Raw genomic sequence first — 17,637 nt, 5'->3', positions numbered from 1 at the left:
TCATTTTATAACGATCATAATGTATGTAAACATTCAGGAAGAAGCACATAAATATGATTTTTATTCCGCCAAAATACGATTTTTTTTAACATCCCGTTTTACCAGGTAAGCATGGCTTATAGCCTCAATTAACCCCTATCTTTCATACCTTACTTTTAGGAAGCTCCCATACTCTTTATCAAATATACGTGAAGGACACTGTTTTGACTTCATGGTGCTGAAGAGCGGAACTACGAAAATTATGTTGCCGGTCGTGTTGCTCAGCTGTCAGTGACAAGATGGAATATTTTCCAAAAGATTTTATTTGTTTTTTTTTTAATTTTGTACTAAGATTCTCAGTGTTTTTATGGTGTTTTTTATTAATAATAATAAATGTGAGTGAGTGCGTGTCGTGTAGAGAAAAGTAACGTGGTAACTATAAACAAATTTCCAACCTTGATATACGTGTTTTTATTTCCATTCGGGGGTATTTTTTAAAAGGCAATTTTTTTCCAGAATAGTTTTTTGTTTTTCTAAAGTGTTAAATCGTTCATCCTGGTAAAATAAAACATATCACTATCTTTGTAGCTTCTATCATTTGTATAAAATTCGAAGGTGAAATCAGGACGTGCAATTGACAGTTTCATTCCTCTGTCATTGATGTACGTGGCAAGATTCAGTCCTTAATTTGTGCCTACCACTCGGATCTTGCCGATGAGAGCTAAAATAGTGCCTAAAGCTATGTGTTAATTAATGGCTCAACGTTGGGTCCCCCTTACCCTGTGGCAGACGGGATAACCCCACAATTGACATTTTGAATTCAAACGTCGCGTCGTTCGAATTTGAGAGATTAAGATTTGAGAGACTCTATACTGTATTTCTTTCATCATTTAAAAGTATATTTTTTTTGAAAAATAAAGCGTACATTATAGTGTCTGAAACTGTGCTATTTATCTTGTCGTCACTGTACATATCTAGCAGAAATAAAGATGAATATGTTAAATTAAATAAAAATTATATCATGCTTCAAAGCTGTGTGATTTAATAATCAAATCAGATGAGAAGCTTTTGTCGCAAAATCACGAGGACTTTCCTTGAATTTTTCATCTTTAATATTCGTATCACTCCGACATGAGAGTGAGTGAAATATAAGATTTATATTTGCAAAAAGAACGTGCGCAATGTATTAAACTTATTTATACAGGAAATTCTTTTATTTATGTAAATATTGCATTATATCTGAAAAGTCAGGTAATTCATCATTGCTCTACATTATGTAGAGCAAATATTGCACTCAGAGAAAAGTTGGATTGAGATTGGAATGAAAATTAATATACGTGAGTTACCTATTTTTATCTAATGTTATATGTTTATGGAATTTATGACTCTTTTTTTCTAAACACTTCATTCTGCTTTGGAAATATAATATCCCTGTAAAAAAGAACGGTATGTAATTATGAAGGTTCAACAAAGTATATTTTTAACGCAAATATCAACAATTGATTCAACAGAAGTTTCCTCTGAGTGCACAAAGCACGAATTGTCTTGTTCACGAATAACTTTCTAAAAATAACCTCTCGTGTTTAGAATAAAAGCTTAAGTTTAATCTACAGTCATTTTTTTCTTCCTTTTCCTTTAAAACCCTCAACGACTTGCAAATCTTTAACTCATAAATAAACATTAAAGCTAAATGACTTCCGTGACAAAGGAAAGTGCAATAATTTTCATAAAATATGAGCAGTTTGTAAAAGAAAGCGTGTGTACTAATACAGCTTGGTCGGATCTGTAATACCGCATGAATTTTTATTGTAAAGTGGGAAAAGTCTTGGAATTGTATTAATGTGACAGTTTTGTAATTATACGACTGTGGATTCTGAGCACAAAATCAGTTTCTTGAATCAATATTTGCCAAAGGTGGCACACTAAAGCTTTAAATACACAGAGAGAATTCTCGAGTATTTGGAGTATTTCCAGCAAAAGGATGAGATTTTATCTACTGAAGGTATTCAGTACTCAGAGGTTGGAGGGTATATACAGAATAGAATGCCAGTCAGTTTGGCGACAAACGACAGAAATTTTACAATGATGATACAAAGCCAAAAACTCTGGGTTTTCCTCTCGTTAAATTTTGCTAATTCTATCGCGTCATTATTTTGAGTCATTCGCAAGAACAAACCAACAAGTTCATCTTTCGGTCCAAATTCCAAACTCTCACATCGCAATTGATGATTGTTATTTTCAATGGAAGTAGGGTAAGTGTGCCAAATTTCGACATAGTTGCATATAAGCACCGAAGTCGTAAGTTTGAAATGCAATATTTTTAATTCATATTGATATTTTTTGTTACTTTCTTTTCGGAAGGGTTGTATGGAACCTTGAAAACTAGTTTATCATCTTTGTTTTCTTTAAATCACTTCCTAAAATATTCAAAAATTAATAAAAATATGGACATTTCTTTGGGTAGTATTCCGGCCACTTTGTGTGAAATACCGGCCACCTTTTTTCTGATCACCTTTTGTGACGCAACGGATAGAAAATTTCAAAATGTCAAACGGAACGAGTTTAATATTTAGTTTAATACGTTTATATGACCCACAAGCCCAGAGATCTTCCGTGTTATTTGTCCTGAAGACCTGAAGAGTATCATCTCAAATTTACGCGCATATTCCCATAGGAATTTGCCCTTCCTGAACTCTTCCAAGGCCTTTTCCACATCATCTTTTTTTTCATAGAAGCGATGGTTTTTTCTCTGGACATTGTAAAACTCAGAAATTGAAAAAAAAAACATATAATGAATAAGAAATTTAGGAAAGCAAAACATGTTGTCGGAATAGGCAACACTACCTCACCGGAGAGACGCTCACAAAGTATATACTTTTTTACGCGAAATATAGAATCCAGCTGCGAAATTTTACCCGAAATTTAAAGATTGACTCACTATTAACATAAACAGAAATAATCTTTAATGAAAATTAATCAATTTTCATGAAAAAAACCGAAGCAAAACCTTTTGCACTTCACCACAAATCGCAAGACTGCTAGAAACACAATCGATCTGTCACATTTTTTGTAAGACTGACTTTTACAACCACACTGACTTTTTACAATGCAATTTAAATTCAAATTATACCTAAAATTTAACGGTCTTTGTGTTAATACATCCTAAAATGAATAAATATTTAAAAGCAAAATGAATTCATTGAGGCCATTTACACCGCCGCATTGGATTGAGATTGAATTGTCCCAAAATCGGATTTTGGGACAATTCAATCTGAATCTAATGGGACTGTCTAAATGACCTCAATGAAACGATTTAGATTGCGGCCTTAGATTGAGACTTAATGATCCGAAATCCCATTTTAGAACAGTTCAATCCCAATCTAATGCGGCGGTGTAAATAGCCTCATTGACTATTCGAAGATTACATACATAATTTTAATTAATTTATTTGCATGGCCGAAATTACACTCAAAATGGCCGAAATTAGAAGCTGGCCGAAATTTGGCACACTTCCCCTATTTAAATGAAATCCATACACTTTTGCACACTAATATTTGCTTAGGATTTAACCGACTGTTCAATTGAATTTTCAATAAATTATGGTTATTCATAGAAGGGTTGAATGGTGGAGATGGTGCTTATACTAACAATTTAAAAGCAATATCAACTGATTAAATCAAATTTGAACCTTTAATTGGAAACGGCGACAGTCTATGAGAATTTATCCAGTGTGATTTCAGAAAGCAAATTCCCTCAAGAGAAAAGAGTTGATTGAAAATAGAAAGGAGGAAAAAAATCTGTGTGAGAACTTTAAAGAATTTTCCCATCCAGCTTTTTTTTCCTTCAACTTTTTCTTTTCATTTTTTCCCCACCTCAATAGGGAAACCCTATCCTTCGTGCGACTGTAAAGAGGATGGTGTGGCAGTTGAAAATAAACACTCTCATTGTATAAATAAATTCCCACTTGTTATCTGAGGTGATTGATCAGGGTGTGGATGAGGACACAAAAAAAGCAAAGGAAGAGATAAAAAAAAATTGTGGAAAGCGCAGCTTCCCCAAAAAGCTCACTCACTGCTAGACACAAAAATCACCCAATTTCTCATCCCCCTTCGCAGAAGCAAGTGACAGTCCATGGGGTGGAAAAATGGGGGTGGTAAATGATCAATTTGTGGACGCACCGCATGTACATTAAAGTTGAGTGTGTGTATATATAAAATATCCGAAACCCCAGCCAACCCCCTTGTGTCCATCTAATAATCGATAATATGCACTAAATTGGACGAAAGTTAATGTGTGATGGAGTGTAATATGTCTCAAGTTGTTTTACCACCCCGCTTCTTGTCTTATCATTGGCGTGTCTCCTCGTCTCTGGGAAAATGCCCATACCCGAGAAAGTGATATGGGTGGAAAGCACAAAGAAAAGTGTCTCGAGAAATTTCTCTTCACACGAGGAAATTCCGTTGAAAGAGCAAAATACCTCGAGACTGTGCAAAAGTGGAGGAAGACTCTTATAAATAGCCATTTTAGTTTCATCTTGCAGCATAAAGTGAAAAAATACACATACACACACACACATAATGTAAATGACTGAAGAGATGAAAATAGAATTATTTTGTAGAACATATAGTATTTTTAGGGTAGAAACATTTCAGGAAAATTCACCGAAAGCTCGCGAAAAGTCAACGTTTATGGTGCTACTGAATGTTCTTTCTGATGAAAGTTCACCAAAGATAGACCATGTGCTTATATGCACAATTGATTTTGAGATTTAGAAACACTATTTTAAAGCTCTAAACTATAATAAAATTTTACTTTTTAAATTTCAAATTAGGCTAATATCGTTTGCAAATGGAAAATTAAAAAGTTATGAACCATCATGGTAATTCAAAATGGACAATAGTATTTGTTCCAATTTATGTAAGAAAAAGGAAATGAATTGCGAAAATTAGGGGAGACCGGGGCAGAATTGGCCACATAGTATTAGATCAGAGGTGTGCAAAAATCGTTGAAACTGAATTAACGTCAAAATAAGTTTGTTATAGTAGCGTTTTGACCATTGACGTACATATTTCATTTGACGTTTATTCGGTTTCAACGGTTTTTGCACGCCTCTGTATTAGATACTAGTATCTTATAGTTTGCCTTCAGAGGAACATTGAGGAAACCACTCTTTATTTTAAATATATACTTCTTTTACTATTCATTGAAATATCAATCAGCCTCGTACAAATATTTTTTGTACTGATTATACGCAATGAAAAATTTCATTTGGTGGCTAATTCTACCCCGGTCTTCCCTACTTCTTTTTTGGTTTAAGCTAGAATACGGAAAACTATGTTTTATGCCTCCAATTCTAGATCAAGAAAATTTCATAAAATCAAAATTCACTTAAATAACTTTCTTTCTTAAAAGTTTTGCATTATATCTATCCCACTTTTTAGCACTAAATTTGGATAAATATTTGGAATATTCAATTTGGTAAATGAAAAGAAATTGTCGTGCAAGTTTTGGCAAAAGTAAAAAAAAACATTTTTACTGTAACAAACTTTAATGTAAATTATATAAATTGGATTCATATTTATAATGTCACTGATATAAATTTTAGATCGGTAAAATTTCATGAAATCAAAATTCGCGTTCCTTTTTTTTCAAAAGATTTGAATAAGCCTATCCTAACTCTTTCGACTCCAAATTGGACTGAACTAAATTTAAATTGGTGTGATGTTCAAAAGAAGAAGAAGAGTGCAAAAGAGTAAGATAGGCATATCTTGAACTTTTAAGAACGAAATGGATGTGAATTTTGATTTTATGAAATTTTCTTGACCTAATAGCTGTGCCGGAGCCATAAAATTAATGGCTCCGGCACACCTTTTAGATCAGGAAAATTTCATAAAGTTGAAATTCGGATCCCTTTCTTTCTCGCATGTTTTGCATATATCTATCTCATTCTCTCGCACTCTTCTTCTTCTCTTAAACATCACTCCAAATTCAATTTAGCTCAATCGAATTTAGTATGTGAAAGAATGAGATAGTCATTTGCAAAATATGTGAGAAAGAAAGGGTTTCGAATTTCGATTTCATGAAATTTTCCTGATCTAAATTTTCCTGAAGCCGCAGCCATAAGATTTTACCGATCAAATTTGATATTTAACTCACTAAATTTAACCTTCTTCTAAACAAAATTGATTTACTGCCCATATGTTTTAGCTAATAAAGATTACAATCGTTGATACTTTTCAAGAATGGATAATCGTTGTAATGTGTTATAAAAAATATATTTATTCTTTTTTATATTCTGTAATCTGTAATCTTCTTTAAGGTGTCTACACATTATAAGAAATTTCTATCAAAAATGAGCTTCAAGAAGTGTTCTTCAAGAAAATTGCCTACACATTGGTGAGAATTTTTGACAAAAAGATGGATTCTTGAAGAAAATTTGTCTAATGTGTAGACAAATTTCTTCAAAAATCATATCCAATTGAAGGAAATTTCTATCAAGAATTTTTGAAAGAAATTATCGGCTACACATTGGAATAAAATTCATCAAAGTCATTCTTGACAGAATTCTTGAAGGAAACCATCACGATTTGAGATTGTTTTTCACGAAAATTTGTTATTTTCTGCTAGAAAAAGTGAGAAAAGCGTTTGGTGAAGTTCCTTGGGATAGTATTTAGTGAATTTGTGAAGAAAATCTTCTAAATATGCAAGGGAATAGTGTTTTTCTGGAGATGTCGTTCCTGGTGGAATCCAACCCAGCCTTTGAAGGAACATTTCCTGTGATTTTCCTCCAGAAATTGCCGGAAGTTAATCCATCTGTGTATTCTTGAGGTGTTCCACAGTACAGTGGCCTCGTACTCCATGGATTGCAAGATGGATGGAAAGGAGAAAATTTACGGGCACTTTGGAATCTCTGCCTTGGTTACCAATCAAAACAAGAGCTAACCAGAGCCACCGAGGAGATCTCAATGCAAACGAGAGCTGTCCGAAGCTACCAGAAGCCATCACTTGAACCCCCAGAAGAACATCAGAATCATCTTTTATATCATTCACTTTCTCAACCACTAGGAACTCTGTGGGATTGCTTCCCAGTGTTGCCAACACTTTAATGACAGTTCCTCCTAAATCAAGAGCTAAAAACTCCTAGAATTCTCCTAAAATTCAAAAATTTGAATATTTATCTGTTATTTGTAAAAATATGAGAATTTTTACAAGAAATATGAGATTTCATACACAACTTTTCATTTGTGTGGGTTAAAAAATTGATTTAATTTATAATATTGGTTTGGCATTTATTTTTATTTTTTACGCGAGCCATGTATAATAAAATTAGTAGTCATTAAGATTGATTTTTTTTCTCAAAATCAAGAGCGAAATTAAGGAAAGAATTTTTTGCTCTTTAATGATTTATTGAAAATAATTTCAAATCCAAAAAACATTCACGTTTTAAATATATTTTTTACATTTTAAAGAGGAAGAATATCACAGAATACCACAAAAATAATACAAAAAAATTATCATTTTAATATAAATAAGGAATGTCTCCCATTTCGTCTTCTTCTGCCACTGTCACTTCTCCCTCGTACGCTGCACTTGTACCAATTTTTCCAAGGATATGCAGTGGAAGGCTTATTTCATTGCAGCATTTTCCCATCCTCTTTAACCCAGCACGGATTTTTAAAATTGATACTAATACGGGATCGCTCATTCTATTTCTCAATGGATGTTTTACTATATTCATTTGGCTAAAGGTTCTCTCCACCTCAGCGTTAGCCCAAGGTAGGGAGAGAACCTTAAGAGCGAATCCCGCAAGATCATAAAATGGGTTGTTTCCAGCAGGGTCCTTGTGGCTCCTGACTTCGCACCAAAATTCAATAATGTTGTCTGTTTTCTCCCACTCCACAAACGAAATTTTTGACCATTTGAAGTCAATTTTCGTTGCAATTTCATCTGTTTCTTTGAACTTGGAGATGTTTCAATCTTTTATACATCAATCCTCATTACAAAATATCGTACTACCTGTTGAAGTTTCTCTGCCTGCAGTTCTTAAGTTCTCTTGCATCTTAGCAAGAAGAACTTAGCATCAGAAATCCATTTGATAGATTCCAATCTCATTTCAAGTCTATTGTTAACTGTGTTGACGTACTATCTTCCGGAACTTCTAAAATGACGGCTGCGACTAGTATTTTGATTCTTACAAATTCTTTTTTTCTTTCTGCGGCTGTAAAGAGATTATGATGAGTATCTAGAATTTCATATTTACGACTTCAATCAACTTACTGAGTGTGCCTGAATGATTTGTTTCTTTTGGATTTCTTCGATATCCACACCCAACCCACACCACACCACTATTCAAAAAAAATCTAAACCAGAGGAATCACTACTAAAGGAAAAAGTCATTTTTGCATTCAAATCTGGACACCTTAAAAAAAGTGGCTGATGTTGCATTTATTTTTTAATGTTTTTAGGAATTTTGATTATTCTTTAGGTATTCTTCTTGCCTAACTATCTTAAGAGAGAGCTAATAAAGTTAAAAAATATGATAAGTGTGATAAATTTGTGAAATTTGCAGGTTTTTTCGAGACCAAAAGACAATGGGTTAACGAACACTGATAGAAAATTGGAAAATTTTAATCTTTCTTGTAACATTTTTATTCTCTTCTTCCTTTACAAAGAAAAAGAAACTATTCTAGAATCCTTACAGTGCAAAAGATGTGAAATTTTTACAATTCTTGAAGGACAAAAAGGAATTTCTGTCTAGTCAATGACACTTCTGGTCATATAATGGAATTAGTTTCTGTGTCCGGAAGGCTTCCTAACAGTACACGGATTCTCTGGGAGGCTACCTAGAACTTCTAGGGCCTCTTCCCGAGAAGATAGAGTATCAGGATGTCTAAAAAAAGCCCTCAAGAGCCCCAAAACAGATGACAAATACGATCTGCAGGGCAATTTTCGAGGGCAGTTTTCACACTAAAAAAACACAAGAAAAGACAGTAAAATTCACAGAATTTTCCCACAAATCACTTCACTGACCACTTCTTTAATAATTTTTGATGAATTAACTACGGGAATTTTCTTACTTCTGTGCAAAATGACGTGAAAACATCAACAGAAATGTTCCAAAGGGCACTGTCCGCCATCTTCTATTTGACAACTGAACCGTATTGGGTGCATTTTTCGAGCAAAGTAAGCACTTTTTCAAGGCAATTTTTAGAAGATTTTCCACGGAGAATTCAAAAAATAAATAGCCAGAAGAGCTTCCAAAACTCTCCAATTTTCTATTCCAATTCATAAATCACCGATTTTCCACATAATTTTCATAATTTTCCACGAAGAATGAAATGTTGCAAAAGTCGCTGGGCGACCCATATTTAGCCTATTTTTGCTATCAAATCATGCCTTTTAACCAATTCTATGTCACAAAACTAATTCTAAAAACTATTTTCTTTATGTTTACACCAATTTTTAGTGAAATTTCATTAATTGAACTTCACAAATTGGTTTTAAAAAGCAATCTTGGCGACGTCTTTTTCAAATGTTGGCGACTACCACTACAAAAGCAGAAAAACGACTTTTTCCTTCTATGTTGGTTCCTCTGTCTAAACAAACGCGAGGTTGTCAAGCTTGACGTCTCTGATGCCCGCGAAGAAGAGAGAGAGAGAAAAGACTACACGACATCCATCTTCTTCTTCTTCTACTTTTAAATTTAAAAATTTAACGTTCCATTTGATGTAAAAACCTAAAAAAAAACCTGATTTCTTCATATGCTTTAGGTATTTTTGTTAAAGAAATTTCCCTAAAAAAAACCTAAAAAAGAAATCCAATCTCCTAAATAATTCTCCTAACTCCTAGATCAAAATTTTCGGACCTAGATGCCCTCTTAAATCTCCTAGATCTGGTGAAAATCTCCTAGACTTGGCAACACTGTTGCTTCCTTTCGAGAACATCAGAACTGGATAGCCACATGCCTTCAATTCCTCATGTCAATGGAACATGGAACCCAGTAAATAAATCAGTAGTGGAATTATTTTGGAACATCCATGGAATTTTCACAGGAATATTCTTCTATTATATTAATTTAAAAAAAACTACATTTTTTACATAATAGAGATCCTTTATGTAATTTTTTTTATTTATTAAGGGGTCCATCTGGAAGATGTTTGCCCCGCCTTTATGTAATTTCTAATGATTATTTATTAAAAATTCCTACTTTTAATAACAAATGCAATGTAAAGGACTAGATTCAAAACTAGATTTTTTGGGAGTCTTAAAGTGTAATTTTTGGAAAATACTCTTAAGATCTCATAAAAAAATCCTCCTGATATTGATAAAATCCTTTCCACAAGCGTTAAAAACTTGAATGAAACTTTTTACTGATCAAAAAAGACAATAAATTTCAAAGGCTGTCTCTTATTTGAATTTTAATGTGAAATTAAAATTGAAATAAATTTTATTTAATTTTTGGGAAACTGCTCTTAACATTATACTAGATTTTTTTTAGTTCATTTATTTTAAACCGCTTGTATTATATTATAACATCCCCCCATCAGATATATTTTCTACTACTAAAAATAAGCAAACCTAAATATTTAAAAATCCACGTAATCTTCTAAATTAAAAGTCCTTTACATTGCATTATGTTATTAAAAGTAGGAATTTTTAATAAATAACACGGTGCGACAAAATTTACCTTTTTGTGGGTGTCTTTGACGAGAGTGCCAAAACTTGTTAGAGGGTCATTTAAGGACCTCAAATCTGCAATCCGTTTGTCCGGGTCACCTCTAGATTTTTTTGGAAAAGCATTTTTTGTTTTTTGCTGTTTTATAAAATTCAAAAATTCATATCTCCGGTTCTAATTATCCGGTGGTAGTCACATAAAGCTAAACTGACGCGTAATTTCATCCTCTATAGCTCTTGTGAACATATCAAGCATCTACGATGAAAATGAAGTATATTTTTTAAAGATTTTTTGAAAAAGGGCACCTAAAATGGTGCATTTTTCTGTGTTTTTTCCATCTTCTAGTAATTTTCCCACTTTAATAGAGCATTTTATATGTCAAATAACTATGCCTAAAAGTTAGAGAATTTAATATTCTTTCATATCTTTTTGGTTTAAATTTTCTATCCTAATTCGTTTATTCACAATAATTTATTGAAAATAAAATGCATTATTATAAAAATAAAATCTCTTATTATATATAATTATTTGGTATCTTTGTCTAACCTACTGAAGAGCATTCTCTTTTGCACTCTCACTTACACATTTCATATAAAAAGAGGCGAAATGAAAAAAAGAGACGTATATAGAAATAAAGAGAGAAGAATAGTTTTTTGGCACTCATAACAGCTATTCTTCTCTCTCTATTTCTAAATACGTCTTTTTTCTTTCATTTCACCTCTTTTTATATGAAATTTGTAAGTGAGAGTGCAAAAGAGAATGCTCTTCAGTAGGTTAGACAAAGATACTAATATAATTATATATAATAAGAGATTTTAATGCACTTCATTTTCAATAAATTATTGTGAATAAACGAATTAGGATAGAAAATTTAAACCAAAAGAAAATGAAAGAATATTAAATTCTCTAACTTTTAGGCATAGTTGGTTGACATATAAAATGCTCTATTAAAGTGGGAGAATTACTAGAAGATGGAAAAAACACAGAAAAATGTACCATTTTAGGTGCCCTTTTTCAAAAAATCTTTAAAAAAATATACTTTAATTTCATCGTAGGTGCTTGATATGTTCACAAGAGTTAAGGCGTCTACACATTGGGAGCAATTTTCGTCAAAAATTGCGTTTTTGACAGAAATTTGACGTTTCTCCCTACAACGCTGCAGGGAATTTCCTTCAAAAAAGCAATTTTTGACAAAAATTGCTCCCAATGTGTAGAGGCCATTATAGAGGATGAAATTACGCGTCAGTTTAGCTTTATGTGACTACCACTGGATAATTAGAACCGGAGATATGAATTTTTGAATTTTATAAAACAGCAAAAAACAAAAAATGCTTTTCCAAAAAAAATCTAGAGGTGACCCGAACAAACAGATTGCAGATTTGAAGTCCTTAAATGACCCTCTAACAAGTTTTGGCACTCTCGTCAAAGACACCCACAACGTGTCGCACAGTGTAATCATTAGAAATTACATAAAGGCGGGGCAATCATCTTCCAGATGGACCCCTTAATAAATAAAAAAAAATTACATAAAGGATCTCTATTATGTAAAAAATGTAGTTTTTTTTTAAATTAATATAATAGAAGAATATTCCTGTGAAAATTCCATGGATGTTACAAAATAATTCCACTACTGATTTATTTACTGGGTTCCATGTTCCATTGACATGAGGAATTGAAGGCATGTGGCTATCCAGTTCTGATGTTCTCGAAAGGAAGCAATCCCACAGAGTTCCTAGTGGTTGAGAAAGTGAATGATATAAAAGATCATTCTGATGTTCTTCTGGGGGTTCAAGTGATGGCTTCTGGTAGCTTCGGACAGCTCTCGTTTGCATTGAGATCTCCTCGGTGGCTCTGGTTAGCTCTTGTTTTGATTGGTAACCAAGGCAGAGATTCCAAAGTGCCCGTAAATTTTCTCCTTTCCATCCATCTTGCAATCCATGGAGTACGAGGCCACTGTACTGTGGAACACCTCAAGAATACACAGATGGATTAACTTCCGGCAATTTCTGGAGGAAAATCACAGGAAATGTTCCTTCAAAGGCTGGGTTGGATTCCACCAGGAACGACATCTCCAGAAAAACACTATTCCCTTGCATATTTAGAAGATTTTCTTCACAAATTCACTAAATACTATCCCAAGGAACTTCACCAAACGCTTTTCTCACTTTTTCCAGTAGTGAAACAACAAATTTTCGTGAAAAACAGTCAGAAGAGGTAGAGACTTGGAAATGATGGCAATCTGTCAAAAAAATTTTTGATGGAAAATAAAAAACCCAATGTGTAGGCATTTTTCTTCAAAAATTCCTTCAAAAATATGAATTTTTCTTTAAAAAATTCTTGAAATAATTCTTGATGAAATCAGCTCCAATGTGTAGACACCTTTATGCGAAATTAAGCATGTAAAAGAGAACCTCCAGTTTATTAAAATGTACACTCTTTAAGTACCGAAATTAAAGTTTTATGTAAAATTACACATTTTTTTTGAACTGAACAGGATTTAGATTTTGATTTAGATATTCTACACTGAGAAAAAACGGGGGTGCGATTAACTGTTTGTCCTTATAACTTTAACATTTTTTAGATGTAAAAATATATCAACATTTTTATGTTAATTTTACATCTTTTTGAGGGTAAAATTAACATGAAAAAGGGTACCATTAAACCCTAATACATCTAAAAAGGGTAATATTTACACTGATTTTGGATTAATACTGTACGGTAAAATTAACATTTCCGGAATGTTATTTTAACTTTTTCGGATTTCTCTCACTGATGTTACACGAGTTCAGACGAAAGCTGTATTTCATAAGAGAATTCTTCGCTAAAATCAAACCAATTTAACGTTTTTTTTTACTATTTAAAATGCCGATTTGTTGATATCTTGCCAAATTGTACCGATCTGTCGATTTTTAGCTCCTGATCGGTACAATTTTGCCGATCGCCGCTCACGATTCACTGTGAGAGCCACTTATTCACACCTTGTAATCATGTTATATTGCTGTTGTATTTCGTGATGGAGGAATCTGCTAAGTCCATGTGTAGACCGCCCAGGAGCGCTTCCCCGTAGTGTGGATACTTCGTCCATGCTTCCAGAGTTTATTTGAATAAAGGCGGTGCATTATGTTACATTTTATCACCGTGAAAGTGTATTTTTCTAAACATTCAGTTGATTGTACCGCGCGGGACTCGAAGTCACAACTGTGAGAGTCGAGTCAGAGATCTTCTCCGCCCAAGAATCAACTGTTTTGCCTATTGCACCACTAAGATCACCATGATTTCGCTTCACAAACCAATTCCGAAGTTAAATTAAATTATGATAAAACTCAGTTCTACTTAAAAATAGTGGAAAAAAGCTCAATTTCAAAACTGCCCCAATTCAATAATGTGCCCCACTTCCTCCTACTGATCAAATGTAACTTTTACTGACCAAAAGCATAAAAAACAGTATTATTTCACTTCTGTCCAAAGTTATATCTTTAAATCCAAATCTACAGTAGAGCCTCGCTATAGGCCATATGTGGTTCCAGATTTGACACTTGGGTCGCACTATAGTCCATGTCATTTTATTTAAATTATCAAATACCACTTTCTTCCACTTTCACTTTCTTTCCGATTGTGGTACTTGTCCTCGCTCTCTTCATTATGAATCACAATTATCCCAACTACTCAATAAAGTTTGCAAAAATAATAATAATAATTATGACCACATTGCATGTCGCGTACTAAAAAACATAACCTAACTTAAAATCAGTGTTTTGAAATCAACGGTCGATAAATTGTGGACTATAGAGCGATGGCCTATAGCGGGGTTCTACTGTATATCTTTTCTAAAGAACATTGAACTTTCGGGTTAAGATAAATTAGGACTACTTTGGGTGGGGCTAAAAGTGCAGTATGTAAATTTTAAAATATCAATTGCATTTTTGTTCAGAGTGAATCTTTCTCCACATTAAAATTAATATTCAGTCACGCTCAAATGTTGCTTAAAGCATTTTTAAAGAATTCAAAACTCAGATGCAAGATACATGCAACGAGACTTGAATAATCGTTAGGGGAAACTGGGGTACCACCGAATATGGGGTAGCACCGAACACTGGTTTTTATGCCTAAACTACTTGGACTATGATGAACATTTCTTGAGTGGATAAGCATCCCAATAGTATCTATGAATTCATATCGTCCTCCGAAATCTAATATCTAATTAAAAAATCGCAGTATCCGGTGCTAATCCGTCTTCGGTAATGCCCCAGTTTCCCCTATATGGATAAAGCTTAACTCACACTTTTAAAATAAGATTTTTAACACCCGTACATTATTACAGAAGCCACTGACCATAAAGATATCTTGAAAATATTGTCTATTAATTCTTTTTTTGTAATGAAGCTCCAAAATATATACTCAAAATTTGTAAATTTTGTCGACTTTATGTTTGTGTGCTTCTTTTATTAACTAAAATTTCTTAGATGAGTAATTGAATTTTCAACAAAGCAATTTTAACTCAAACTATATTCAAAATTTAACGTATTTAGTGTTAAAATCTTCCAAAAAGAACAAATATTTAGATCGAATTCATTATTCATCAAATATTGAAATAAAAATCAATCATTTTAATCAATTTATTTTTAGTGTCCAATATTATCCTCAAAGTGTCCAAAATAAGAAACTGGACAAAATTATGAGCCTTTCCCCTATATTAATTCAAGTTGAATTTTCAAGCCTACAATTTGAAGCGCAAGAATTTTCCTGAATATATTTTATTGAATTTTGGTCTTCACTGTATTTTATAATAGAAATGTAAAAATTCCACCAAGATGGAAAGTCCTAAATTTATATACTATCCTAATATAACCTGTAGTCCAAAGGACACCCCTGATATCGGATCAATGAAGTGGTCTTAATGAGTTAAAATTTCTTACAATAGTAAAGTCAGTCTTTCACAACCATCTATGTAATTCGACGCTAATTATTTTATAAGTTATGCCACGATTCGACTACCATTTGCATTTTAGAAAATTGCTGGTAAAATCATCAATCAGGTCTAAATTGGAATTTTGAAATTTATTCACTGTTTTAGATAGCCAGAAGATACCACGAAGAACCACTCTTGAGTTAACTTGTACTACTTCATGGTCTTCAATTTCCCATTGTCTACCGAAACAGGTGGGGAAATCTCATAATTACAATTTTGATCCAATACCAAATTACCCCATCATTGTACTAATATGAAAAAATCTGAGAACAATATAAATTAATTTTTGTTTGAATTTCAAATAATTAATATATGATCGTTAAGACCGGTTTAGTCTTGAAGTATAGTAGTTCATGGTCAAATGCCCTTTTGCACCTTTTATATAAAATTTTGAATATAATGCTTTCCACGAAGTAATACCATTTTTTCCTATAGTAATAGATATTAAATCACTGTGAACGTATGACTGAATTTAAATATGATCGTAGGGATAAGAATTGTAAAACTCACCGTTAATTTTCAAACGCACATCAATTAAACATCCGGTGATAAATTATTAAAAAAAAACTATTAACTTTCACAACACTATTTAATGGAAGAGAAAAAAAATCTAATAACAGCTAACACCTTGTATTAAATTTCTGTAAAACTCGTGATTGAAACTGATGAAAGTTTCGCGTGTAACATCGAGACGAGAAAAAAAAGTCTTCACTTTTGTTGGACACCAACTGAGACGTTCTTGTCTACTGAAATAGAAGTTAGAATTATCGAAAATACGTCCGTATTCCGTGAGACGTTATACCGAACTAAAATGTTCATCCTCATAGTGGTTCGGTGTCGACGAGGAAAATCGGAAAATTGATGTGCTATGTCGGCCACTGAATATTTATACACATCCACATAGTGGAGTCTACCACAGTGTTAGCCTGAAAGGCACAAAACACCTTTGCGGAAAATTCAACGCACACACAATCATTGGGTGGCAGGAAGTTTGTGCTGAATTTTCGACAAAATTGCCAATGAATCTCTCCCCTGGGGATTCCTCCAATCATCCCTCATCTTCATAAAGCATCAATTGTGAATAAGAAAAGCACTTCAACCCTCTCAGTATCTGGTGGCAGTGGGGTTTTTTTTTTGTGTGTGAATAAATGTGGTTCAATACATCCGTGAGGAAGTGTATGGTGAACATTCTTTTCAAATGGATGGAGAAAGAACACCGAGTCGACGCATTTGCTGCAAAATTTCTTCTTCGCCCCTTTAGCACTCCACCGCTCGTGACTTTCAATCATAAATAGTTGGGATTGTGATCCCCAGGTTGGAAAATGCAACTGTGCCATCCTTACCCACTTTCACACCCTTCTTGGTTGACAATTTTCCCACACATCACCATTCCACCTATTGATTAATTTCCAAAGGACTAATTCTGCTATATTCATTTTGGGTGGAATTTATCCCCAATACAACTCGGAAAATTCGATTAACAAACTGCTGGGTTACTAGAAAATCCAATGTCCATGGTTCTGCGATTCTATTATATCAACTTGAAACAGATGGTATTTTATGAAGTTCATAATGATTGATGCCAATCAAAGAGACAGTTTATTTTGAAAGCTCTCGAGAACATCTAATTCAGAAACCACAAACTCTGGGCACATTACAAGTTTCATCTTTCACATATCAGAAAGCTGAGAAGAGAAATTACCACTCAATTTAAACCATCATTTCCGGAAGGAAATTATATGTACACACCCCTTTGAGGCCTCTCAACATCGGGAATCTGCCCGGATTACCGTGCCACAACATTTCAAAAATCCACATATCAATTTCTTGCTATCTCAGGTGGAAATCAGACGACAATGATATAAGGGCACACAAAGGAATACATACATGCAATGTAGAGTTAAAGGGTTACACTCGGAAAAACATTTACTGTGAAATCAATATTACTTTAAATTGAAGTAAATGCATTAATACTTCAGAATTATATCAAACATGACTTGTTTGAAAATTATTA

The 17,637-nt window shown here is 33.2% G+C and overlaps 1 protein-coding gene across 1 annotated transcript in view; it reads right to left on the bottom strand.

The window, feature by feature from the left end:
• Positions 1-16,431, bottom strand: part of LOC129801374 (GTP-binding protein REM 2) — a 59,795-nt gene extending 43,364 nt beyond the window's left edge. Inside the window, exon 1 of the mRNA XM_055846327.1 lies at positions 16,134-16,431. The gene's annotated coding sequence lies outside the window, so the exon portion shown is untranslated. The remainder of the gene's footprint in view (positions 1-16,133) is intronic.
• Positions 16,432-17,637: the final 1,206 nt, after the last annotated feature.

Source organism: Phlebotomus papatasi, chromosome 2 (assembly GCF_024763615.1).
Source record: "Phlebotomus papatasi isolate M1 chromosome 2, Ppap_2.1, whole genome shotgun sequence".
NCBI classification, from domain to species: Eukaryota; Metazoa; Arthropoda; class Insecta; order Diptera; family Psychodidae; genus Phlebotomus; species Phlebotomus papatasi.
This window is presented reverse-complemented; position numbering and strand designations above follow the sequence as displayed.